The 26,866-nt window shown below is 48.7% G+C and overlaps 1 long non-coding RNA gene across 1 annotated transcript in view; it reads right to left on the reverse strand.

Moving 5' to 3' along the window:
* Positions 1 to 11,206: 11,206 nt before the first annotated feature.
* Positions 11,207 to 26,866, reverse strand: part of LOC140415273 (uncharacterized) — an 89,060-nt gene continuing 73,400 nt past the window's right edge. The window contains exon 2 of the long non-coding RNA XR_011944392.1: positions 11,207 to 12,640. This is a non-coding gene — a long non-coding RNA (uncharacterized lncRNA). The remainder of the gene's footprint in view (positions 12,641 to 26,866) is intronic.

A 26,866-nucleotide genomic window follows, 5' to 3' on the forward strand; every position in this document is an offset into this window, starting at 1 on the left:
ATCCCCTCTAGATAAAAAAAAGAAAAAGAAAGAAAGAGCTTACCTGCTATTCACTCTGCCCCTTAGGTTAAAGGAGGTGGAAGGGTGGGGGACACTACAAGTGTAGTGTCTAGGGTTTAGCAACTGCCCAACTTAAATACAGGTAATAAATAAAACATTTAACCAGCAACCACTGCGCCCCACACAAGAACAGCAATCAGCTGTTATGGGCCTGCGCAAACAATTTAAATCTTTACTACTTACCCAGCAGTCACTCTGTCCTCACTCCAACCGGATTCAGCTGGAAACTCCCAACAGTAAGATTTTTAAAAATTTACTCCCCTTCTCAGCAAGCACTCACTCAGCAACCACTGCGCCCCGCACGATAACACCTCAGGGGAAAGAAAAACTACTTACCAGTCACCAGCCAATCACTTACCTGCAGACTGTGACATGACGGTTCAGCTTCTTTCTACTTCTACCTGCCCTCACGGGCAGCACAGTAGCATTGTGGATAGCACAATTGCTTCACAGCTCCAGGGTCCCAGGTTTGATTCCGGCTTGGATCACTGTCTGTGCGGAGTCTGCACATCCTCCCCGTTTGTGCGTGGGTTTCCTCCGGGTGCTCCGGTCTCCTCCCACAGTCCAAAGATGTGCAGGTTAGGTGGATTGGCCATGATTAATTGCCCTTAGTATCCAAAATTGCCCTTAGTGTTGGGTGGGGTTACTGGGTTATGGGGATAGGGTGGAGGTGTTGACCTTGGGTAAGGGGCTCTTTCCAAGAGCCGGTGCAGACTCAATGGGCCGAATGGCCTCATTCTGCACTGCAAATTCTATGTAAATTCTATGATAATCTATCAAGTCTCCCTCTTTATCTTTACTCGGCTGAGATCCTTACAGTGATTGTTTTGGGGTTTTTTGGTTAGAGGAGGAGGTAGGGAGAGTTTGGGGTTTAACTGTCACTTGACAACAGTTCCTCCACAAGCCACCTTCAAGATACGGTGACCGCAATGCACTGATGCAAATTGTCCCCGCAACAGCCAATCAGCAGCTTTGCTCTACTGCCCTCTGCTGGATGTTTGCCTTCACTTGAAAATGGAGGGTGTCTTGCTCAGGTACACGTTCTGGATGCAGTGACCGCAATGCACTGATACAAATTTCCCTGCAACAGCCAATCAGCAGCTCCGCTCTACTGCCCTCTGCTGGATGTTTGCCTTCACTTGAACACGGAGGGTGTCTTGCTCAGGTACATGTTCTGGATGCAGTGACCGCAATGCACTGATACAAATTGCCCTGCAACAGCCAATCAGCAGCTCCGCTCTACTGCCCTCTGCTGGATCTTCCTTTTGTATATCCATGCTGACTTTGTCTGATTACACCAGTGCGTTCCAAATGCTGTGCTATGAAATCCTTGATAATGGACTTCAGCAACTTCCCTACGACCGACGGTAGGCTTACTGGTCTATAGTTCCCTGTTTTCTCTCTACTACCCTTTTTGAATAGCGGTGTTACATTTGCTGCCCTCCAATCTATAGGAACCATTCCAGAGTCCAAAGAATTTTGAAAAATGATCACCAATGGATCTACCTTTTCAAGGACCACTTCCTTACATACTCTGGGGTGATGATTACCAGGCCGTGGAGATTTGTCCGCCTTCAATTCCATTAATTTCCCTAAAACCATTTCTTTACGAATACTAATTTTCTTCAGCTCTGCACTAAAACTTGTGAAACAGAAGCAAAGTACGAATTTAGTTCCTCAGCCATTTCTTTGTTCCCCATTATGAATTCCCCTGTTTCTGACTATAAGGGGCCTACATTAATTTTTATCAATATTTTTCTCTTTACATATATATAGAAACTTTTACAGTCAGTTTTAATGTTCCCCGCTAGCTTACTTTCAATTTGTATCTTCCCTGTCTTAATCAATCCCATGATCTTCCTTTGCTGAATTTTAAATTGTTCCCAATCCTCAGATCTATTGCTTTTTCTTCCTAATTTGTATGTTACTTTCTCTAATTTCCCTTCCCTTCCTACTCTTGTGCCAAATAGGAATAAACAAACTTTGAGAGCTCACCTATTAGTTCCTTAAATGCCTGCCATTGCCTGTCCACTGTCCTTCCTTTCAGTAATGTTTCCCAGTCCATCATAGCCAGCTCATGCCTCATACTATCATAGTTACCTTTATTGAGGTTCAGGACCCTGGTCTCAGAATCAACTACCTCACTATTCACCTTGATAAAGAATTCTACCATATTATGGTCACACATCCCCAAGGTTTCTCTCACAACTAGATTGCCAACTAATCCTTTCTCATTGCACAACACCCGGTCCAAGATGACCTGTTCCTTTGTTGGTTCCTCAACATACTGGTCCAGAAAACCATCCCATATACACTCGCAAAATTACACCTCTATCGTTCTGTGACTGATTTGAGTCCCCCAATGTCTGTGCAGATTAAAGTCACCCATAATCACAGGTGTTCCTTTATCACATGCATCTCGGATTTCCAGTCTAATGCTATTCCCAACATTACCACTGCAGTTTGGTGGTTTGTATACCACCCCTATGAATGTTTTTTGCCCCATGATGTTTCCACTCAGACAGATTCCACATCATCTGCACTAATAATTTTCCTCACTATCGTATCAATATCTTCTTTAATCAACAATGTAACTCCACCACCTTTTCCTTTCTGTTTGTCATTCTTAAAAACTGAATCGCCCTTAATGTTGAATCCCAATTCCTGGTCACCTTGGAGCCATGTCTCCGTAATCCCAACGATATTGTATCCCTTTACATCTATCTACGCAACTAATGTACCATTGCTGGTTGAAATTCCAATATCCATTGGCTGCAGGGGGTGAAAGGCTGACAAGTTAGCTTGGTGCATACCCCCATGCCCAACCAGGTCCACTGGGCTACATGGTGGCCCCGGTTGGAACTGCGCACTCTGCGCCTGCATATTCTTGATTAATAAGGGGATCAGGGGTTATGGGGAGAAGGTAGGAGAATGGGGGATGAGAAAATATCAGCCATGATTGAATGGCGGAGCAGACTCGATGGGCCAAGTGGCCTAATTCTGCTCCTATGTCTTATGGTCCCCCTTCCCATCCCCACACCCCTGGTCCCATCATTGCCTGGCACCATGGGGGTCTCTGGCCCTGGTGCTTGTCCCTGATGCCAGGGGTACCATCGGCTGGCACTGTCCTTGCCTGTGGTATACAGCACGGCCCCCATCCTGCCGCCCTGTAGGGACTAATGTGGGCATTACCCTGGGTAGGCCACCCGCGGATGACGTCCGGATGGGGGAGGGTGTAGCAGAGGGTGGGGTGGGAAGGTGGAGGCACCCATAAGGCCAGTATCACCCTGCAGAACCATGAGCCAAGGTGGGTGGTCAGTGGGTGTGTAGAAAGATGGCTGCTTTGCAGGCCGTGGTAATGGCAGTCCATGATTGGACACCGCCCCAGTCCAGTGTGGGGTCACCCCGACGACTCAACCTGTTCGCAGTTCACCCCTACCCTTCCCCCGACCTTGACAGTTCCCCCCCCCCCCTCCCCCGACCCCAGCCAGCCCGGCCAGTGTTGGGCCTGGCAGCCCACAGTCACGCCTCTCTGTGTCCTACACCCTCTCTCTCTCCCTCATCAACCACAACGCTGGTTTCAAGGTTTTTTAAAGCACAATTGAACTGCGCCATCGGGAACTTTGCCCATCGGAGGAGGAGAATCGCAGAGGCTCCGGAGAATACCGGGTCGGGCCCGCTAATGACATGCAAACGGTGTTTACTGTACGTGAATTCCGAAACGCATTGCCTCCCCTGTCGAGACTTCGGAGAATTGCGATTTGGAGTCAAATCGGCGCCCGCCGCGAATTTGCATCAGAACCTATTCTCCACCCAATCATGTTTCGTGATTTCGGCATCAGCCAATGGAGAATCCCGTCCCATATCTTTGCTCACCGTTTATATACACATGCACAAACACATTGCCATGTCAAGCCGATCAATTTCAATAGATTGGTAAGCAAATCACACACACACCCCCTTTGTACAACCTGCATACGAGACTCCAGAACAAATTGATATGATGGGTACAAAATTACCTTTAAATCTCTAGAAATGTAACAGATCATAGAAAATAAGTCGAAGCATATTATACCCACTTACTTCAGTGTCTCCTGATGTGCACATGCTAGTTATTAAGGCTTGCAATGGATTTTCACTATAAGCAAGAAAATATCTCCAAAATTCCCTGCAGGATGCGCAATTAAATATGTGACATAGAAGTGCTGAATGTTACTTTTGCTTGTGTTATCTTCACACAGAGAGACAGCCACAGACCGACAAGTTTATTGTTATTTACTTCCTACTTCATGACTCATTGCCTGCTTGCGTCTAGTGCTGACCACTTAACATTGATTGCTGAATGCTGACTGTATATTCAAACTAGTGTTTTTACTCAGAGTTAGATGTTTTTGCTTATACACCGGATAATGTTTTATTTAGAAAAAACCTCCAGCATTATTCCTCAGAAGTGCAGTGGAGTTCACGTCCCTCACACAAGGGGCAAGTGCCACTCAAGCAACAGGAAGGGTGGAAGACAATTTGTACACGGGGAACAATGACAGAAATTCCAGAGAACAATGATAGAAATGTCCTGGCTCAGAGCGCCAGGGACCCGGGTTCAAGACCGGCCTCAGGCGACAGTCTGTTTGGAGTTTGCACGTTCTCCCCGCGTCTGTGTGGGTTTCCTCCGCGTGCTCCTGTTTCCCATCGTGAACCCGGGGTGCCGGTGGTGGTAACTGTCAGGGGGAGAATGGGGAGCACAGGCCACCCTCAACGTCCAGCCATTCCACCCCACCCCCTCACGGCACCTCCTCTCTGGCCAGTCACCTCTCACACTGTTCTGACAGAGCACCGAGACAGATTATAACTGTGATAACAGGTGTTTAATATGACAATGTATATACACATTTGTGCCCTAGCCCCTATACCTAAACTGTGCGCTGCACCGGTGCCAATTTAACTGATGTCTGACTTCCTGCCTTAACGTTACATCCTGGTGGACCCCCGGATCGTACATCGGGCAAGGAGGCGGCCTGCTGACATTCCTGCCCTGCGACGTGGGTCCTCGTTGGTGGCCGTCTTCAGGGGCGACCAGGCCTGGATGGGCCGGATGCTGCTTGGTTCTGCCCGCTGTCCACCAGATGCGCCAGAGACAGGAGGGAGGTAGTCCGATGTGCTGTGCTTTTCCAGCACCTCTCCTGCGGGAGACACCAGCACAGGCCCCATCACCTCCTCCTCCCTCAGAGTGCCCATTGGCCCCTGGGTTACTCCATGGGATAGGAGCGCGAGCAGAGTTCTCCCCTGAGGCTCCCCTGCCACCTGGCGCTGCCAGTCCTGGAGGCCCGTTCTGGTCTCGACCAGGGTAGGTATGCTCGTAGTCATGGAGCACAGAGATTGGACTATCTCCATCTGGGACTGCGCCACATCACGCTGCGACTGTGCCACCATCTTCTGGGTCTGTGCCACATCAGCCAGAGATTGAGCCATCGCCCTCTGGAACTGGGCCACCTCCCTCTGTGTCTGCGCCACGTTGGCCAGTGCCTGGGCAATGCCGCCGACGTTCCCAGCCATGGCCTGCTGTGACTGGGCCACGCTCAGGAGCGCCGCTGCAATGTCCAGGTGGCTCTAGCACATGGTTGCCTGTGAGAAGGCAACCCTGTCCTGGGCCTCGGCCAGTGCTTGCAGAGAGCCTTGGACATGCTGATTCAAAGCCAAAATCCTTGCCCCCAATGCCTCCACCGCGGATGCCACCCATACGATGTTGGCCTGGGTGACACACATGGTTGACACCACCTCCTGCTCCTGCACGTGGTTGGACTTCTCCAACTGCACCTGCAGCTCCTGGATGCTCGCCGACAACCCCTCATGTAGGGCTGGATTCTCCAGTTTTGAGGCTATGTGTCTAGTCTTCCGAACAGAAAGTCAGCGCCGCCCCCGCACCGATGCTCCGCCCGGTGGGGTGCTAGCAGCCACGCCATGTAAAGTCCGGCTTTACCTGCAGATACGGATGAAGAATTGCCGGGTCCGTGGCCGTGCATGCGCACGGTGGCGACTTGCAACGGTTGTGCCGTACAACATGGCGTGACCACGTGAAATTCCAGCCTGCCAGATAGTGCACCCCTGTAACGCTCCTCGCCACCCCCGGACCACACCCCACCATTCCCCAAAGCCCCAGCCGAGGCCCCCTCCCAGCCAGCGGAAGGCCCCCCCACCCGGCCAGCGGAAAGCCCCCGGAGCATCACATTCGGGTCGGCACCCGACGCCGATCCTGACTTTGTCCGACGCCCGTTTCTCCGTCCCATCGGGGAACACATCCCAGGTCCCAGGACGGAGAATCCAGCCCCAAGATCTAAGCTCAGCTGTCTTGCCAGGTCCAGTCATGAATGGTGGTGGACGTGGGCAGCACGGTGGCCCAGTGTTCAGCACTGCTGCCTCATGGTGCCGTGAGGTCCCAGGTTCGATCCCGGTCCTGGGTCACTGTCCATGTGGAGTTTGTACATTCTCCCCATGTCTGCGTGGGTTTCACCCCCATAACCTAAAGGTGTGCATGTTAGGTGGATTGGCTACGCTAAATTTCCCGTTAATTGGAAAAGAATGAATTGGGTACTTTAAATTATTTTTTTAAATAATTATGAATGCAGAGGACGAATCTCCATAAATATTCCCATCCGAATGATGGGGGAGCCCAGCAGAAAAGTGCAAAGGATAAGGCTGAAGTATTTGCAACAATCTTTAGCCAGAAATGTTGAGTGGATGATCCATCTCAGCCTCCCTCAGGGGTCCCCAGTAAAACAGATGTCAGTCTTCCGCCAATAAAAAATGGTTGAAGGTGCTGAATACTGAAAAGACTATGGGCCCTGACAATATTCCGGCAATATTGTGCTCTAGAACTTGCCGTGCCCCTAGCCAAGCTGCTGCAGTACAGCTACAATGCTGATATCTATCCAGTAACGTGAATTGTCCAGGTTTGTCCAGTATACAAAAAGCAGGACACATCCAACCAGGAAAATTGCAGCCCCATCAGCCTATTCTTGATCTTCAGTTTTTATGGAAGGGGTCATCAACAGCGCTATCAAGTGGCATTGGCTGAGCTCTAACCTGTTCACTAACGCTCAGTTTAGGTTCTGCCAGGGTCACTCAGCCCCTGACCGCATTATACCCTTGGTTCAAACATGGACAAAAGAGCTGAACTCCAGAGGTGAGGTGAGAATGACTGCCCTTGGCTTAACTACAGCATTTGAATGAATGGGGCATCAGGGAGCCCAGCAAACTGGAGTCAATGGGAATCAGGAAGAAAACTCTCCACTGGTTGAAGTCACACCTGGAACAAAGGAAGATGGTATTGAAAGTTGGAGATCTGTCCAGATACTGAGATATTAGGAATCTGGGTCCAGAATTGATGTCCAAGACATAGCAGGAAATTTAGGAGTTAAACAGACAGAGGGAAAAGACCTCTAGCAGCTGAGTCAGAGGGGTGCTCCCACAGGCTGAGTTACCTTGTCTCATTCAGACATAACCTCGTTAGTGGGGATACACAGGGTGCCCCGGTTTAGCCAGGATGATCCACTCAAGATCCATTGTCATTTGGGGCAATCTGTTTGACCAGCCATTATCCCATCAAAGAGTCTGATGGACATACTTGTCCATCAATGAAAGGTTAATTGCATATGAATGGCATAGCTCTGTTCTTTTGCAGAAAGGGGAGTGTGAAATCAGATAGCTAAGATAACAATAATGGATTCAAGTCTGGCCACCTCAGGGGAGAACCTTTGTTTGGGGGATGGGCAGAGCTTAGAGAGACAGGAAGAATGCTGTTTTGAACAGCTACAGGAGAAGGCTGTGGAAATCAACCACAGAGTTCATGAAAGTTTCCACTGAGGCAGGCATTGGAAAAGGGTTCTGATCAAAAATTGCTTTGTTAAATGCAGGTCTTGCTTTTGCCTATTTGTGTAACTGGATCGAGAGCTGCATATTCATGCAAAGTGTGATGTAATGGGAACTAGTGTGTTAAGGTTAAGAAATTGCATGTAACCTGTTAGTGTTAGAGTGGAGCTAAAAGTTTAAATATTGCTTTCATTTATTTTGTTTTAATAAAGCTTGTTTATTAAACAACCAAGCCCTATTTCTTATATTATCACTCCTGGAACAAGACGATCTCTCTACATTGCATTAAAACTTTGAAATGTTATGGCATCTGGTCGAGTCTCTGAGCCACTGTTGAGAGCTGATCAGGCGTCCGTAACAGATTAAAATCTCAGCTTCAGAACGTCACCATAGAGGTTCAAGGTAGTATCCAAGGCCCAATTCTCTTCATCTGCTTCATCAATGACCTTCCTTCCATCATAGGGTCAGAAGTTGGGATGTTCATCGATGATTGCACAATGTTCAGCACCATTTTCTACTCCTCAGATACTGAAGCAGTCCATGTCCAAATGCGGCACACAAATGTCAGGCAATGACCACCTGCAACAAGAGAGGATTCAACCATCTCCCTTTGACGTTCAATGGCATTTTCATTGCTGAAACCCAACTAATAATAATAATAATCCTTATTATTGTCACAAGTAGACTTACACTGCAATGACGTTACTGTGAAAATTCCCTTAGTCGCCACATTCCGGCGCCTGTTCAGGTACACTGAGGGAGAATTTAGAATGCCCAATTCACCAATCAAACATGTCTTTCGGGACTTGTGGGAGGAAACCGGAGCACCTGGAGGAAACCCACGCAGACTCGGCAAGAACATGCAGATTCCGCACAGACGATGACCCAAGCCGGGAATCGAACCTGGGATCCTGGAGCTGTGAAGGAACAGTGCTAACCACTGTGTCAACATCCTGGGGCTTACCAGAAATTGAACTGGACTATCCATATACATACAGTGGCTACAAGAGAAGATCAGAGGTAAGAACAGGTCAGGAGTGCAATGGAATATTCCTCACTTGCCTGGATGAGTGCAGCCCCAACAACACTCAAGAAGCTTGACACCATCCAGGACAAAGCAGCCTGCTTGATTGGCACCCCATCCACAAACATCCTCTCCCTCCACCACTAATGCAGTGTTGGCAGTGTATATCAGCTACAAAATGCACTGCAGAACTCAATGATCCTTAGGCTTACCTTACAAAACCACAGCCGCTGACAAGTAGATGGACAAGGGCCGCAGGCATGTGGGAGCACCACCTTCCTGGCTTGGAAATAATGTTGCCATTCCTTCAATGTCACTGTGTCAAAATCCTGGAAATCTCTCCCTAACTGCACTGTGGGTGCACCTACACCACACAGACCGCAGCGGTTCAAGAAGGCAGCTCACCATCACCTTCTCAAGGGCAATTAGGCATGGACAATAAATGCTGTAAGCCCTCACTTCCACCCTATCCCCATAACCCAATAACCCCTCCTAACCTTTTTGGTCACTAAGGGCAATGTATCATGGCCAATCCACCTAACTTGCACGTCTTTGGACTGTGGGAGGAAACCGGAGCACCCGGAGGAAACCCCCGCAGACATGGGGAGAAAGTGCAGACTCCGCACAGACAGTGACCCAGCACGGAATCGAACCTGGGATCCTGGTGCTGTGAAGCCACAGTGCTATCCACTTGTGCTACCGTGCTGCCCACTTGTGCTACCGTATTGGGTGGGTAACTGCCACCACCAAGAGCCTGCTTCTGGCAAAAGCACATGTAATGGGAGCTGCATTGGGGAGCTGACCAAAGTACAACTTTCAAAATTAGCTCCCAGCCCTACCTCTGAATCTACCTCTGCAATGTTGGGAAGATGTTGCTAATGGGATTGACACTTCTTCCACTTTTATTGGTTTAACCTGCCTTCTGTCTTTGCATTACATTCTACATTTGCAAATGTTTAAAGGAAAAACATTTTTTTTTGTAAACTCCCAGCACAAATAGTGGCTCCTGTTACTTGCTTGCCTGTTCCTAACTCCAAACCATCAGTCATATTGACAATTCCTGCTCTTCATGTTGTTTTGCCACCTTTGTTCTGGGTTGTGCGTCTCCCAGAAGCAGCATGGAGAAGAAAGCAATATTGTTTGCCTTTACAATCCATTTTGGATGATGTTTTTAAACTGCAGAACCCTCCCCAGGTGCTTTCAAGCCAATTTTCAAAGACTCCGAGAAGCTGGATGTCTGGAAATTAAAGTGTATCAGGATCAACTGTGAGGTTGTAATAGACATTTCAATATTTAAGAGAGAGCAGTATTTTTTTTGTTGAATTTCCTGCCAACTAGAGGAAAGTCTTGTATTTATTTGGAACCTCCGCTCCTGGCCTCTTGCACGCCGGTTTTCTTCATTCCCCCATTGGCAGCCATTTTTCAGCTCCTCAGCCTGATGCTCTGTAATTCCCTCACCACGTCCCTCTGCCTCCCTCTCCTACTTCAAGATGTTCTTTCAAACGTATCCTTTTTACCACGCTGTTGGTCACCTGTCCTAATTCAGCCTTTACGTAGCTTATTGTTAAATTGTCTTTGATAATACTGCTGTGGAGTGTTTTAGAATGTTTAAGACATAGAACATAGAACATAGAACATACAAAATACAGCACAGAACAGGCCCTTCGGCCCACGATGTTGTGCCGAACCTTTGTCCTAGATTAATCATTGATTATCATTGAATTTGCAGTGCAGAAGGAGGCCATTCGACCCTTTGAGTCTGCACCGGCTCTTGGAAAGAGCACCCTACCCAAACTCAACACCTCCACCCAACACCAAGAGCAATTTGGACATTAAGGGCAATTTGTCATTGGCCAATTCACCTAACCCGCACATCTTTGGACTGTGGGAGGAAACCGGAGCACCCGGAGGAAACCCACGCAGACACGGGGAGGACGTGCAGACTCCGCACAGGCAGTGACCCAAGCCGGAATCGAACCTGGGACCCTGGAGCTGTGAAGCAATTGTGCTATCCACAATGCTACCGTGCTGCCCTTGAGAACAAATAAATCTACACTATATCATTTTACCGTAAAATGATATAGTGCATGGTGCTGTTGTTGTTATAAGATTAGTATTGTCACACTTTATTGGTCCATTTGGTCATCACTTGCATTGTTGGAAGAAGATCTGCTTTTACACTTACAGTGTGAATTTTCGGAAAATGATCTGTCTGCATTGTTCTCCCTCAATTACTCATCATTTCATAAGCTCATAGCATCTTGCAAACTTTATTATTTTACCATGTGAAGATTGACTTTGACATTTTCATGTAATAATAATAACAATAATCTTTATTAGTGTCACAAGTTGGCTTACATTAACACTGTAATGAAATTACTGTGAAAATCCCCTAGTCGCCACACTCCGGCGTCTGTTCGGGTACACTGAGGGAGAATTTAGAATGTCCAATTCACCTAACAGCACATCTTTCGGGACTTGTGTGAGGAAACCGGAGCACCCGGAGAAAACCCACGCAAACATGGGGAGATGTAGACTCGCACAGACAGTGATCCAAGTGGGAATCGAACCAGGGACCCTGGTGCTGCGAAGCAATAATGCTAACCACTGTGCTACCATGCCACCCAGAAGTAAATAAAGTTCCAGAGGACTTTCCCCTTTGAGCGGAACAGCTGACTGGTGGTGATTTGAACTGAGGGTCACCACACCTCAGATGAGGAACCAGGTTGAGAAGGCCAGGACTTCATGAATAACTCCGGCTGGTACGGGAATTAAACCCATGCTGTTGGCTTTGTCCTGCATCACAAACCAGCTGTTCAGCCAACTGAGCTAAACCGGAGGAAGGCATGGTCCCTGTGCCTTTGTGCAATGTTGACATTACCATGGTCTTCCTGCCTTCAATAATCCAGCAAGTTTATTTTCACTGCCTCATGGCACTGTCCGGGCACTTCTCTGGCACTGCCCCAGGCACTCCCCCTTGGCACTGTCCCCTTTTCCTTCCCCCGACACTGTCTGCGCACAGGGTGAGAAAATCTTGCCTGAGTCTTGAATATGATTTTTATTTGTTCATGGGATCGGAGTGTCACTGCCAAGGCCAGCATTTATTACCCTTTCATAATTGCCCTTGAGAAAGTGGTGGTTAGCCATCCTTTTGACTGCTGCAGTCCATCTAGTGTAGGTACACCCACAATGAGGGAGTTCCAGGACTTTGACCCAGTCACATTGAAGGAATAGCAATATAGTTTCAAGTCAGGATCGTGTGCGACTTGTCCTTTATCAACAAAGCCTGAACGTTGTCCTGGTCTTGCTGCTTGTGGGCATGGACCTCTTCAGTATCTGAGGAGTTACAAATGATATTCAACCATGTACAATCATCAGCAATCATCCCCAGTTCGACACCATGACGGAGGGTAGCTCATAAATGAAGCAACTGAAGATAGTTTGGCCTGTGTGATGTCCCGGTGTTGAAATAATTGTCCTCCAAAATCCACATCCATCTTCTTTTATATGATGTATGACTTCAACCAATGGAGAGATATTTCTCTGATTCCAATTGACTTTACTATTATTCGGGTTCCTTGATACCACATTTGATCAAATTCTGCCTTGATGTTAAGGGTATCTCTCACCTTCTGAATTCAGCTCTTTTCACCATGTTTGGAAGAAGATGTGGTCTGAAACTGAGTAGCCCTGGTGAAACACAAACGTAACATCATTGAACAGATCATTAGTGAATAAGTGCTGCTTCCTAGAACTGTCCATCACTTTGCTGATGATCAAGAGCAGCCTGATAGAATGGTTCTTGGCCAGATTGGATTTGACCTTTTTTTTGTGGAGAGGATGAACCTGGGCAATTTTTCACATTGACAGGTGGATGCCAGTGCTGTAGCTGTACTGAAACAGCTTGGCTAGGGATGTGGCTAGTTCTGGAACATACGGCTTCAATACATCAGCCGAATGTTACCAGGGTCCATAGGCCTTGCTGTATGCAATGTGTTCATCCATTTCTTGATATCTTGAATTGAATGGTGAATAGTTATCCAACTCACAAGAGGCAAAAATGCTACTTATTGAGCCCCAGCTGACTGTTAATAACCAGTCTTGACCGGGTTTTGCTGCTTTTTAGTAATTGAACTTGTTGAAGCCAATTGGCAATCTTCATATATTGTCACACATCCATTTACAATCGGAACTTACGAAAATTCAATTCAGCCAGTGTCAATAATTGTGCTCATGGTTCAGACATTATCATTGTCTACATTTGGATGACTTATCTGCACATTTGAAGGTGTCTCAACCAAGATCCTCTACCCATGTTCAAAAGTGCGGTTGGATATAAAAGACCCTGTAGCGCCTTTCAGAGAAGAACAGGGGATTCTCTCTCGTATCCTGGTCAACAACCCTCCAACAGTCAATACCGCTGAAAATAGATTAACTAGTTATTCAATTAATTGCTTGGGGGGGGGATTGAGATTTATGCAAAATGGCAATCACATTTGCCTGCATAACAACAGTAACTGCCCAGCCAGGTGACCCAATGAATGTGACATACTTTTAGATGTTCAGAAACGCACAATATAAATCCAAGTTCCTTCTTTTGTGGCAGAATTGATGATGGTGATGGACAGCACGGTGGTGCAGTGGTTAGCACTGGGACTACGACGCTGAGGACCCGGGTTTGAATCCTGGCTCTTGTCACTGTGGAGTTTGCACATTTCCCCCGTGTCTGCGTAGGTTTCACCCCCACAACCCAAAGATGTGCAGGTTAGGTGGATTGGCCATGCCAAATTGCCCCTTAATTGGAAAAAAAAATAATTGGATACTCTAAATTTACAAAAAAAAAGAATTGATGATGATGTCTAAAAAAACTGCAACCACTATCTTGGTGTCTACAGCATTCAAAATTAATAAGCTAAACAGCTGATGATCTGGCATGGAAATCCACCTCATCGCCCAGCAAGAATCACGTTGATTTTCCCACCCACCACCACGCTTGAAAATGAAAATCGCTTATTGTCACAAGTAGGCTTCAAATGAAGTTACTGTGAAAAGCCCCTAGTCGCCACATTCCAGCGCCTGTTCGGGGAGGCTGGTACGGGAATTGAACCGTGCTGCTGGCCTGCCTTGATCTGCTTTAAAAGCCAGCTCTTTAGCTCTGTGCTAAACCAGTCCCTGGAGTCTCTCTGGAGGTTGTCTTATTCTGGTAGAACGCTTAGTCTCCAAAATGGGAAATTCCGTCCTATGCCTTGACAGGGAGGTTGGTGGTGGCCGATGTCTAAACACCATTGTTTATCTTGAGTTGGACGCAACAATGAAGTGAGGTGGTGTGCAAATTGCCTTGGTAATTTGCTGAATTGTATCCTGTAAATCTATGCATTGCAGCCATTGTAGCCGTGGCCCTGAGGGTGGTGGGCAAACGGGTGAAGGTGTGAAATATTGGGTCCAGTGGCTGAGCATCAAACAAGCAAAGTGCTCTGTCCTGTATGATGTTGAGCTTCGGTGGGAATTCTTCAATAGTCATCAGCGGCACAAGCCTTATCTTTTTCTTTTCCTTTCCTGCCTGGCATCACTGCAACCAATTGTGGTGCCTATACTGCACTCTGGCACACACTAGGCCAATTGAGAAAGCAAACAAGCATCAATCAAACTAAACTCATTGGCATTTAAAGGCTGAGAAGTTTATAGGAATAGGCAGAATGCTCATCGGGGATAATAGATCTTTACCCCGTCTAACTATTGTCTTGCCATGTCTTTCAGTCCGTTCCCCACAGAAATGCATTTTAAATCTTCCCCATTTCACTGGCCATTTCTGATTAATATTTTTATAATTTTATTTATCTTATATGTAAAATGGGTCTCTTCTTGCTCTTGACTTTTAAACTTGCGTCGCAGGATATGTGATCCCATTTCACTAAAACGAACCACATTCTTCATCTGCGCTAAAGCCAAATTTAGGTGAAAAGCTATCTTACACTGGTCTGATGCATTTTCAAACATGGAAGCTGAAATAAAGACTTCGAACTGTTGCTTAAAGAAAGCCCAGTTGTGGCATAGCTTACCGTGTGTCTTGAAGTGGTCAGGCATTTTGAGACCTTCCATCTTCTGATCAGTCTTTATTGCAGAATTTTTCCGAGATGTAGCTCGTTGACTCCGGGAGCGTGTTGCCTGGAGCTTCATCATGGTAGGTCGGCGATGGGGGGAAGGGGGGTGTAGGCCATGTAGGGGTAGGGGCGGTGTTCAGTGTAGGGTGGGGGGGGGGTGTAGGTGATAGTCGCAGGAGAACCGGTGGGTGACAGATCCCGGAGGGAAACTGTATCTTGTCGGCTGTCGTAGGCATACTGAGAGTTGGCGTGTTGGAGCTGGACCCTCTCAACCAGGGGGGTCGGACTTTCAACAACGTTAAGAAAATACACGTTGCGGTCAGTGAAGGGGAGGGGCCCTTTGAAATCGACGCTGAGGCACTCAAAGGGGCGGGATGCCTTCACCAGGTGGGCCTTGTCTAGCCGATAGAAGTGCGGCTTGCACACCGCGCAGACTTGGCAGTCCCTGGTCATGGCCCTGACCTCCTCGGTGGAGTAGGGCAGGTTGTGGGCCTTGATGAAGTGGAGAAGCCGGGTGACCCCCAGGTGACAGAGGTCATTGTGGATGGCTAGAAGTCGGTCATCTTGCGCGATGGCGCATGTGCCACGGGACAGGGCATCGGGGGCTCATTGAGCTTCCCCGGACGATACACAATATCGTAATTATAGGTGGAGAGTTCGATTCTCCACCTGAAGATTTTATCATTCTTGATCTTGCCCCGCTGTGTGTTGTTGAACATGAAGTCTACCGACCGTTGGGCGGTGACGAGGGTGAACCTCCTACCGGCCAGGCAGTGCCTCCAATGCCGCACAGCTTCCACAATGGCTTGAGCTTCCTTTTCAACAGAGGAATGTCGAATCTCGGAGGCGTTAAGGGTACGGGAAAAGAAGTCCACGGGCCTGCCTGCCTGGTTAAGGGTAGCGGCCAGGGCAAAATCTGATGCGTCGCTCTCCACCTGGAAGGGGATGGACTTGTCCATCGCGTGCACCTCGGCCTTGGTAATGTCTGCCTTGATGCGGCTGAAGGCCAGGTGGGCCTCAGTCATCAGGGGGAAGATGGTGGCTTTCATAAGTGGGCGGGCTTTGTCCGCATAGTTGGGGACCCACTGGGCATACTACGAAAAGAACCCGAGGCATCTTTTCAGGGCCTTGAGGCAGTGGGGAAGGGGGAGTTGCAGGAGGGGGCGCATGCGGTCGGGGTCGAGCCTTAGGACTCCGTTTTCCATGGCATAGCCGAGGATGGCTAGTAGGGTTGTGCGGAAAACGCATTTCTCCTTATTGTAGGTGAGATTGAGGGCTTGGGCAGTTTGGAGGAACTTCTGAGGGTTAGTGTCGTGGTCCTGCTGATCATGGCCACAGATGGTGACGTTATCCAAGTACGGGAACGTGGCTCGCAGCCCATACTGGTCCATCATTCGGTCCATCGTTCTTTGGAAGACCGAGACCCCGTTGGTGACGCCGAAGGGGACCCTGAGGAAATGGAGGAGGCGGCCGTCTGCCTCAAAGGCCGTGTACTGGTCTTCTGGGCGGATTGGAAGCTGGTGGTGTGCAGACTTCAGATCTACCATGGAGAAGACCCGGTAGTGTGCAATCTGATTCACCATGTCGGCTATACGGGGAAGGGGGTACGCATCAAGTTGCGTGTACCGATTTATGTTTTGGCTGAGTCTACAACCAACCGGTTCTTTTCCCCGGTCCTGACGACCACCACTTGGACTCTCCAGGGGCTATTACTGGCCTCGATGATCCTCTTCCTCAAGAGCCGCTGGACCTCCAACTTGATAAAAGTCCTGCCCTGGGCACTGTACCGCCTGCTCCTGGTGGCGACGGGTTTACAATCGGCGGTGAGGTTCGCGAAGAGTGGGGGAGTGGCGACCTTAAGGGTTGCGAGGCTACATATGGCGAGAGGGGGTAGGGGCCTGCCGAACTTCAGGGTCAGACTCCTGAGGTTGCACTGGAAGTCCAGTCCCAACAAGAGGGGAGTGCAGAGATGGGGAAGGACATAGAGTTTAAAATTGGCGTACTCGGCATCCTGTATCGCGAGGTTCACGAGACCCCCGGATCTGCACTGAATGTGATCCGGAAGCAAGGGAGATTGTTTTGGATGTAGTGGAAATCCGGAGGGAACCGCGCCTTACCATGGCCGGATGTATGAAGCTCTCCGTGCTCCCAGAGTCAAACAGACAGGGCGTTTCGTGCCCATTGACCCGGACGGTCATCATGGAGTTCTTGAGGTGCTTGGGCCATGACTGGTCGAGAGTGACAGCGCCGAGTTGGGTAGCCGGCGTGGTCGGTGGTATCGGGGTGGTCCCAAGATGGTGGCCCCCGTCGGTCACACGTGTTGGGCGGCGTTGAAGATGGTGGCCAAGATGGCGGCCCCCATCCGTCGCATGTGTCTGGCGGCATTGAAGATGGCGGCCAAGATGGCAGCCCCCGTGAGTCGCACGTGTCGGGTAGAGTTAAAGATGGCGGCCCCCACTGATAGCACAAGGCGGATGCCGCGTCAGAAGGGGGCGGTGCCGGCAGGCACGCAGCCACGCTTCGGGTTCTGCGGGCCTGTGAGTCTGTGAGTCGGGCCTGCGATTTAGGAGCTTTGGGTCGGGCCAAGCAGACTTTGGGAAAATGTCCTTTCTTGCCGCAGTCACTGCAGGTCGCATTCCGAGCTGGGCAACGCTGCCTGGGATGCTGGTTCTGACCGCAGAAATAGCAGGGCGGCCCCCGGGTTGGGCGGGCAGCCGCGCGGCATAGGCCTGGGACACCCTCGGGTCGGGTGATGGTCGCGTATCCGGCGCCCACGAGGGAATCGCGTGGTCGGAGGGGAAAGCATTTAGGCTCTGGAAAGCTATCTCTAACGAGGTGGATAGTTTTACCATCTCTTCTAGGTCGAGGGCGCCCTTTTCGAGCAGGCGCTGTCTGACATAGTTGGACTGGACTCCAGCCACATAGGTGTCCTGGATGGCGAGTTCCATATGCTGCGAGGCCGTGACGTCCTTGTAGTTGCAGTTTCGAGCGAGTACCCTCAGGTCGCGTAGATATTCCTCCAGCGATTCCCCGGAGCGTTGACAACATGTGGTGAGGAGATGCCGCACGAACACTTCATTTGCCGGCCTCACGTAATGTCTCTTCAGGATCGCGACCACGTCTGCATACGTAGTCGCGTCTTCGGTTAGTACGGGGATTCTGTGGCTCACCCGGTTGTGGAGGAGACTCAGCCTCTGTGGCTCAGTGACGGCGGGCGAGGAGGAGGCGGCGAGGTAGGCCTCAAAGCAGCGGAGCCAGTGTGAAAAGATTCCCTTAGCTTCAGCTATCTGTGGGTCGAGTTCCAGTCGGTCAGGTTTGAGGGCGGCTTCCATTGCGATATCTTAGATTATTAAATTGATGCAACCATCAATTCCCACGAGACAATAGTAGAAGTGAACAGTGGTTTTATACGCTAGATCTGTGCCTGCCTGCGACTGCTCTGTACTGAGTGCCGCCTATAGGCTTACAGGTTTATATACCACCCCCAAGGGGGCGGAGCTATAGGCGGAGCCCACAAGAGCATCAACATAATACAACACAATACAGTGGTGAATTATAGTAGCATATGTTCACCACACTTATCTTCCTTACACCCTCAGTCAGCAACTCACCAAACTAATTCTCTGCTGAGCTTATTATAGCCAAAACATATGAAAGCCCAAAGACAGACAGAAATAGAACAGATGAGTATTCAGGTTTATGATCGTTCTTCGTAACTGATACTCTTAAATGGATGCAGTCTTGGTCATCCCCAATGATGTCAAAAAACCCTTCTGCAAAGAAAAAAATCTCATTCAGAACCTGTTCGCTGTCTCAGAATCTCTGCAGAGCATGGGAACAAGGAAAGCTAGAAGTAAATTGGCATGATCAATGTGGAGTCCCAGATGCAAAGGAATGCAGTGGACTGTAAGAGCATGTTTAATGATGTCTCCAAATACACAAAAGAGCAACTGTCTGACAGGAAGCATGCCTTAAAGGCGACTGAGTGTGAACTTGGCAAAGCGCAGTAACTCCGTCCAGCGAGGAGCGATGCATTCAAATGTCTGCCTGAGGGTATTGAGAATGATGGGATGAAATTGTGTTTTTCAATGGTAAATAACTGACAGAGAACATGGCTTTGTTTTTGAGACAGACTGGACAATACTTTGTGCATAGTTGGAAGTTAAGTTCAACATCCAGGAATTGATAAACTCTTTAAATTTAGTCTAACCTCAGGTTGATTATAAAATAAAGAGGACATTATGTTATTTTAGTTCTTACCTCATTGAGTATTTGTAATTTCACTTTTTCTACCGACATTGCTCTGAATCCGCATTGCACACTAGCATTGAATTTACAGACAATCTGCAACTTGGACCCACACTGATGGATTCCTGGAGCCTGGCACAATCGTTACCTAGGGCTTGTGGAGTCTGTCCAGCTCCTCAATGAGTCCCACATCCTTACTCCCCTTGACTCCTATAAGTGCACACTCCTCATTCTCAGATAACCTGGCCACACTTAATATTGCCATCTGGAACCTGGCCCTCTTCTCTATTTCCCACACCGAACTGGCAAGTAACTAGCCAATAGAACCTGAGGCCCACAAACAGCACCAAGTACCTGTGTCCCTCTCACCAATCATTTAAGCACCTTCGCTGTGACATCTATTCCAGAAGACGCAGTTTTAATGTAGAAATGGCAGCACCAACTAAAGCAGAATGCCTTGGTGGACAGGAACAGTTGGTAGTGGCAATGATCAGGAAAAAAACAGCTGGATGAATGGGTTTTATGGCTTTCATTAATACTTTCCCAGCATGATGAAACTGGGCAGGTGAATCATCTTGCTATATTATTTCAGTGAGAAAGGGGAGGCAATTGCTGCTCACAATGACCATTGCAGCCGTCATTTGTTTGATATATGCAAGGTCAGCACATTAGCTACGAATGCTGTGCTAACCTGGTACAGGATGGTTTAGGGCACTGACAAACTTACCACTGGGAATGTCTTGACAACGTTGTAGGTTGATTAAAGGTGTCTTTGCAGTATTTGGAATACTAAAGAATAAAGGGAGTGAGGAAGAATGGGAATTTTTTATTCTTTCATGGGATGTGGGTGTCGCTGGCTAGGCTGGCATTTAGTACCCATCCCTAATTGCCCTTGAGAAGGTGGTGATGAGCTGCCCTCTTGAACTGCTGCAGTCCAAATGGTACATCCACAATGCTGTTAGGAAAGGAGTTCCAGGATTTTAACCTAGCAACAATGGAGGAACAGTGATATAATTGCAAGTAAGGATGGTGTGTGACTTGGAGAGGAAATTGCAGGTGGTGGACCCAGGTATCTGGTACCCTTATCTTCTAGATGGTAGAGGTTGCAGGCTTAGAGGCTTGCCCCTTGGTGAATTGCTGCAGTGCATCTTGTAGATGGTTCACACCGCTCCCATTGTGCATCCAGTGGTGGAGGGAGTGAATGTTGAAGGTGATGGATGGGGTCAAGTGGGCTGCTTAATCCTGGATGGTGTCAAGCTCCTTGAATGTTGTTGTAGCTACACTCATAATAATAAAAAAAATCTTTATTGTCACAAGTAGGCTTACACTAACACGGCAATGAGGTTGCTGTGAAAAGCCCCTAGTCGTCACGTTCTGGCGCCTGTTCGGGTACACAGAGGGAGAATTCAGAATGTCCAAATTATCTAACAGCACGTCTTTCAGGATTTGTGGGAGGAAACCGGAGCACCCGGAGGAAACCCACACAGACACGGGGAAAACGTGCAGACTCCACACAGGCAGTGACGCAAGTCAGGAATTGAACCTGGGACCCTGGATCTGTGAAGCAACAGTGCTAACCACTGTGCCACTCACTCAACCAGGCAAGTGGAGGGTATTACATCACACTACTGCCTTGTGACTTGTAGATGGTGGACACGCTTTGGGGAGTCAAGAGGTGACTAACTCAGTGCAGCATTCCCAGCCTCTGACCTGCCATTGTAGCCACAGTATTTATTTTTCTGGCCCAGTTCAGTTACTGGCCAATGGCAGCTCCAGGATATTGATAATGGGGGATTCAGCAATGGTAATGCCATTGAATGTTAAAGGAAGATGGTCAGATTCTCGCTCATAGGAATTGGTCATTGCCTGGCACTTGTATGGCGTGAAAGTTACTTCCACTTATCAGCTCAAATGTGAATGCGGTCCAGGTTTTGTTGCATTTGGATATGGACTGCTTCAGTATCTGATGAGCCACAAATGGTGCAGAAGATTGTGCAATCATCTGTGAACATCCCACTTCTGACCTTATGATGGAAGGGAGGTCATTGATGAAGCAGCTGAAGATGGTTGGGTCTAGGACACTACCCTGAGGAACTCCTGCAGTGATGTCCTGTAACTGAAATGATTGACCTCCAGAAACCACAATATTTTCCCTTGTGCTAAATATGACACCTACCAATGGAGCATTTTTTATCTTACTCCCATTGACTTCAGTTTTGCTAGGACTACTTGATGCTACACTCGGTCAAATGCTGCCTTGACATCCAGGGTAGTCACTCATACTTTGCATCTCGAGTTCAGCTCTTTGATCATGTTTGGACCAAGGCCGTAATGAGGTCAGGAACTGAGTGACACTGGCAGAACTCAAACTGAGCATCAATGAGGAGGTTATTGCTAAGTGTCGCTTGATAACATTGTTGATGACTCCTTCCATCACTTTGCTGATGATCAATTGTAGACTGATGGGCAATAATTGCTCAGGTTGGATTTGTCCTGCTTTTTGTGGACAGGACACACCCGGGTAATTTTCCACATTGCCTAGAGGGATGCCAGTGTTGTAGCTGCACTGGAACAGTTTGGCGAAGGCTCAGATAGTTCTGGAATAGAAACCTTCAGTTATATTGTTGGATAGATTAGATTGGGTGTGATATTAAATGGTATGGGAATGAAGAGGAGAGTGGGATTCAATTGGTTGGGATATCAAAGAAGAGTAGGATTGGACTGGATGCAGTACTAAGTAATGTGGGGAATGAGTAATGGTGTGGATTTTGACTGGATGGAGCATTAAGTAATATGAGGAGTAAGCAGGAGAACAGGATTAGACCTCCGTCACCACATAACACACCAACATTGAGTAAAAATTGCACTTAAGATAATGGGTAATTTTCCAGCCGCTTTGCGCCCAGCACAGATCCTGCTATGGTGGGAAAATACCCGGAGAGCCCTGAAACGGGATTGCTTTGGGCCCCAAACAGATTGCGATGTTTTCAGGCCTTCCCAGCAACCATAATGAGGTTCACGCCTGGCGCGGGTAATACATTTTAATATCCAAAGTCAGTTTGACACTGAATCTTTCGGGTACACACTATGGGCTGGATTCTCCGCCCCGCCACATTTCTATTTCACCCCACCGGCGGGGTGCTCCATTACACCGGCTCGACAAAGGGGTTTCCCATTGTGGGGCAGCCCCATACCGTCGGGAAACTTATGAGCAGCCGGCAAAACGGAGCATCCCGCCGGCGGAGAATCCAGCCCCATATTCCCACCCATCGGGTGATGTGGTACCGGGGCAAATCACTACTGTTCTCAACAAAGGGAGACCAGATATGATGACCATGCCGGGGGGTGGGGGGCTCAAAAGTCATTGTAGCCACCTGACACTGACAGGCTGGCACTGTTATGGTGACAAGTGGCAGTGCCAAGGGGTGAGGCTTGAAGGGACCAGGGTTCGAAGGGGTGGGGCCTGAAGAGGCAGTTCCTTTGGTGACCCCCCTGGTGGAGCATTGCTTACTTGGGGAGGCGCTTGGGTTGGTACTGATGCCGGCGTTTGCGGGTGTGGGGCTGAGGCCGGCGGGGTGTGGGGGGGAACGCTGAGATCGGGTCACCCTGATGCCTGTGTGGTGTGGGGAGTAATTCAAACATTTAGTGGCTGGGGGGGGGGGGGGAGAGCCCATTTGTCATCATGGGTTGGGTGGTGCTCCCGTTGTCTGCGGGGTAGGGTGGTCACAATGTCCACCGAGGGTCGGAAGGGAGCCTGTTGCTTAGCTTTAAGCTCAGGCTGATCTCTGAGGCAGATGTGCTGCCATGTTTCAAGACCCGCCCCTCTTAATGGCTGTGCAAAACACGTTCCCCTCCAAAAGAATTACTCAGGGCAGGATTTACTGGCTGTTCACACCGGCAGGAAATTCCTGTCCCATGCCGGTTCCCGGCGTGGGAAATCCCATTGACAATGACAGGGCCGGTGGATCCCGCTGGCGGCCAACTCCACTGCCTAAAAACACGCGGCGGTGTGGTCAATAAATCCCGCCCTACATGTGGGAAGATCAGGACCAAAACAACTTTTCATAATGTTTCAATAATAATCTAATAATCTTTATTAGTGTCACAAGTAGGCTTACATTAACACTGCAATGAAGTTACTGCAAACATTTTGGGGAAAATTCCACCCAGTATTTCAAATTGCAGTTCAATATGGTGACTATTGATTGCAACCAATATTAAAATTAATTGTTTCGATAAAATCTGCAAATTCTGGAAATCAGCAATAAAATCAGAAAGTGCTGAAAATGGACAGCAGACAGATTGACACCTGAAAGAGACAGCAAAGACACAGAATGATAGATTAAAAGTTCACCTGCCTTTCGCTTTCAGATGCCGTTTGTCTTCAATTTTAATTTACAATTAATTTGCTTAGTCTTGTCTTCTGCACTTGGGAGGAGCTGCCGCACACGAGACATTTTCAGGAGGCAAAGGAACTCTTTCTTACCCTGAGGCAGTGAAATACCTCTCTGCAATTAATGATCCGTGAATGATATCAAGTGGGTGAGAATGAGGTGCCAAACCACATGTGCCCAGCTTGTGAATTCTCTCCAGCTTCCTAATGGCCGGCTGATTAGATGTGCAAGGTACCAGACGCAAACTGAAGTTTGTGGAGCTAAGATGGAGAGGTCGGGCTGGGAGGAGGTGGGGGGAGCGATGGGGAGGTGAATGATGGGAGGCAGAGTCTATAATCACACAGTGTAAGGTTGAGAGAAAACTGTGAGGGTAACTACAATTTGCAACCAACAAAATTACTAGAGGCAACAACAAAACACAGAGGGGAGACTTTTATCCACTCTGATTGTTTTTATGATAAGGATTGCATTGCCAGAAAGGGTGCTGGAAGCAGATTCAGTAGTAACTTTCAAATGCTAATTGAATATATACTTGAAAGAGAAAAAAATTGCGGTGTTACGAAAAAGAGCAGGATTGCAGGGCAAATTAGATTGTTCTTTCAGAAATTCAGGATCGGCACTATAGGCCAAATGGCTTCCTTCTGTGTTGTGATATTTTATTATTCTATGAAATACAGCTTATGCCAATCCATCAATTCATCATTCCTACGGTGAATTGTTTGGTGTTGAAAGGGTAAAACAACAAACCCAAAATGTATCAATAATCTGTTGGAGCAATATCAGAGCTCATAGGTAAGCATTAGCATGCAAAGCTAAAACACAATCCCCGCTGGTCAGATTACTGTCATACTCATTATTAATGTGCTTGGTTATAGACTCCAGCAGTGAAAAATGTAGTAATTAGGACAACAGAATGGGAACCTCCTCTGGGGCTGTTGTGCTTATCCAGATGACCATGAATTAGCTCCTGTTTACAACTTCATTACCTCCATCAGCCTGCACCCACCCCCACCCACCCCCCTTTCCCTCACCCCGCTACTTCCCCATATTGACACAAACGGTCTTCCTTGTACTTTAGTTGGTTAGTTGGACACAGTGGACTTGTGAAATGCACTTCACTGAGATGTGAGTTGAAACATAGCAGATGAGATGTAGAGACATGAGAGCTGATCAAAAGATTGATCAAAGTGTGTGGGTTTCAAGGGGGGTCTTAAAGAGGGGAAGAGAGGTGGAGAGGAAGGGGATTTAGTGAGTAATTTTAGTTCTTGGCTCCTAAGTCGTGAAAAAATCCATTGCTAATGGTTAGATGAAGGGAAGCGGCAAAGGATTGTGGGGGTGATGTGGTGGGGTGGGGTGGGGTGGGTAGGGTAGCATTGCTGCCTCACGGTGCCAGGGATCCGGGTTCAATTCCGGCTTCGGGTGACTGTGTGGAGTTTGCATTTCCTCCCCGATTCTGCGTGGGTTTCCTCTGGGTGCCACGGTTTCCTCCCATGATAGATCTGATAAAAATCATGAAGCGTTTTAATGGAATAACAAAGGAGAAACAGGAGCGAAATTCTCCATCCCGCCCCACCACATTTCTGCCCCGACCGGCCGGTGGGAGTCTCCGTAACACCGGCCGGTCAATGGGGTTTCCCATTGTGGGGCAGCCCCACACCGTCGGTAAACCCCCGGGCGCCGGCAAAACGGAGACTCCCGCCGGCGGAGAATGACGCCCCAGTTTCCTGTGACGGAAGGATCGGTAACCAATGAACACAGAAATAAGATAATTGGCAAAAGAATCAGAGATGAGATGAGGAAAGTTTTTCCTTCGCAGTGAGTTGTTATGATGTAGAATTCACTACCTGAAAGGGCGATGGAAGTAGAATCAATAATAGTTTTCAAAAGGGAATTTGAGTAAATACTTGAAGGGCAAAATAATTGCAAGGCCTTGGGGAAAGAAGAAAGGAGTGGGACTAATTGGACAGCTCTTTTAATGCACCAGCCCAGACTCAAGGGGTGGGATTCTTCCGTAATCAACGGGGCGGGCAACTCCGGCGGGACGGAGTGGCGTGAACCACTCCGGCGTCGGGCCGCACCTTCAGGGGCTAGGCCGGCCCCGGAGTGATTTGCACCCCGCCGGCCGGCGGGGAAGGGGCTTGGTATCACGCCAACTGGTGCCAAAGGACCTCCGCCGGCCGGTGCGAGTTGGCGCATGCACAGGAGCGCCAGTGTGTGCTGGAATCACAGCGGCCAATGTGGAGGAATAGAGTGCCCCCATGGCACAGGCCCGCCCGCGGATCGGTGGGCCCCGATCGCGGGCCAGGCCACCATGGGGGCACCTCCCGGGGCCAGACCCCCCCGCGCCCCCCCCCCCCCCCCCGAGAACCTCGGAGGCAGCCCACGCCGTCAGGTCCCGCCGGTAAGGACCTACTCCAATTTACGCCGGTGGGACTGGCAAAAAGCGGGCGGGACTTCGGCCCATCGCGGGCCGGAGAATTCGGGCATGCGCCGCCCCGATATGTCATTTCCGCGCCAGCTGGCGGGGCACCAAAGACCGTTTCCGCCAGCTGGCGGGGCGGAAATCCCTCCGGCGTCAACCTAGCCCCTCAATGTTGGGGCTCGGCCCCCAAAGATGCGGAGCATTCCGCACCTTTGGGGCGGCGCGATGCCCATCTGATTGGCGCCGTTTTGGGCGCCAGTCGGCGGACATCGCGCCGTTTGGGGAGAATGTTGCCCCTGTTTCCTGGTCTGAGTGAAAAACTGCCCCCTAGCCCTGCCCCTGCCACTGACAAAAACTGCTACCAGATCAGGGTGAACCATCAGCAGACAATGAGTCAAGGACCGGGCTTCAGGCAGAACACACATAGAATGGAATGGAATAGACATGCAAATGCATCAAGCTTCTCACTCCACATTTTTTTCCCAACATGTACTTTATTTGTTAAAGTACATTGCATAGGCAGTTCAAAATTGACATCATATAAAGTGCAAAGGAGATCAATTCCTTTCAATGCGTTATCTGGCACTCTGAGGTGCCTTACTACACTTTCAATTACAGATTATATTAACAATATTCATTCCACGTCAAACCTACAGACCATGGGACTTTACACAATTTCCAAAGTGTAGCCATTTACTTATTTAAAATAACCAACATAAGGTAAAGTTGCCATAGTCCCAGATAACCATAG

The sequence above is a fragment of the Scyliorhinus torazame genome, chromosome 1 (assembly GCF_047496885.1).
Source record: "Scyliorhinus torazame isolate Kashiwa2021f chromosome 1, sScyTor2.1, whole genome shotgun sequence".
Classification (NCBI taxonomy): Eukaryota; Metazoa; Chordata; class Chondrichthyes; order Carcharhiniformes; family Scyliorhinidae; genus Scyliorhinus; species Scyliorhinus torazame.